A 1,515-nucleotide genomic window follows, 5' to 3' on the forward strand; every position below is an offset into this window, starting at 1 on the left:
CTTGTGTTATTAATTAAAATGTAGGAAAAGGTCATGGGATTTATTAAACAGCTATAAATGGTTCTTTCCTAATGCAATGTGGGATATTCATTATATGATTCAATCTCACAAAAGGAAGATGCATCATTCATACACCCAGTTTGATATCACCATCATCAATGGCATAATTACTCTTATCTTTTAGCAGATGGGTTCATACTCAGCAATATCTTGCCCATTTTATGTAAGCTTTCTGTTCCTGATCACTGGTTGAAACTACTCTAAATTATTGATTCTCAAATTATCTGCACTGAAAAGGCAAATGTTAATTATCTACTCTTGAGTCAGGTTAGGGTGAAGTTTAGAAACTCAGATCAGTCTACACTCATTATTACCACATTACTTTGACTAAATAATCCTGGAGCACCCTCTCTGACACACATTATTATAGCATATGCCACCAGCCAGGACCCTAAAATAAGAACAGAGACATAAACCAGAAAAACGCCTTTCAGGGGAGCTTCCAGGATATCTGTCCTGTTTCCCTGTTAAAGAAAAGACAATGGACTTAAAAGATGATAGGCTCACTTGTGTTAAGGCTCCATGTCTCCTACCAAACCGCAAATTGTTTATTTCTAAGATGTAATTTCATGAGTTATAAAGATCACCAGAGAACCTCTCCAGCAATGAGTCTTTTGTGTCCTCATTGGAAAGTGACCAGTCTGCTGTCAGTGGCCCCCTTATTTGTTTATTTTATTTTCCTACTCCTAAAAGTTGCCTATAGGATTCAACTCACCAATACCCTTTTCCTCTTAGAAGACTTGGATGTTACTGGGTTTGTGAATAGTAAATAAAAAGCTAATTAAATCATTCATATCTACATTGGCGAAGCTTTGTCCATTAACATTTGTGCCAGTTTGAAACAAAATCCCCCCATAGGGAGTGGCACTATTAGGAGGTGTGTCTTTGTTGGAGTAGGTATAGCCTTGCTGAAATAAGTGTGTCACTGTGGGGTGGGCTTTGAGGTCTCCTATGCTCAAGCTACTCCTAGTGGCACAGTTTACTTCCTGTTGCCTTTGAGTCAAGATGTAGAAATCTCAGCTCCTTCTCCAGAACCGTTTCTGCCTGCATGCCATCAGGTTCTACCATGATGATGATGGACTGAACAGCTAAACCTGTAAGGAACCCCAATTAAAAATTTTTCTTAAAAAGAGTTAGCATGGTCATGGTGTCTCTTCACTATAATATAAACTCGAATTAAGGCAACCCTCCTAACACAGACATTCTGTCACACGTTAATCTATGTAGGTCACTAGAGACCTTAGCATGTTCAAGGCAAGGTAAATAAAATCTGTTTCTCTTTTCTTCAAACCATGTTTCTCCTAAACTGAATTAAATCATTAGACTTTTGGGTTGTCGTCATCTGGGGCTAGGAACTTGTCCAGTCAGCTCACTCATGGTAATTGACAAGTCTCAATTTCTTATTGACTCTTGGTCATATAATTTCAGCTTTTTTTTTTTGGCTTGTGTGCAACT

The sequence above is a fragment of the Microtus ochrogaster genome, chromosome 1 (genome assembly GCF_000317375.1).
Source record: "Microtus ochrogaster isolate Prairie Vole_2 chromosome 1, MicOch1.0, whole genome shotgun sequence".
Taxonomy (NCBI): Eukaryota; Metazoa; Chordata; class Mammalia; order Rodentia; family Cricetidae; genus Microtus; species Microtus ochrogaster.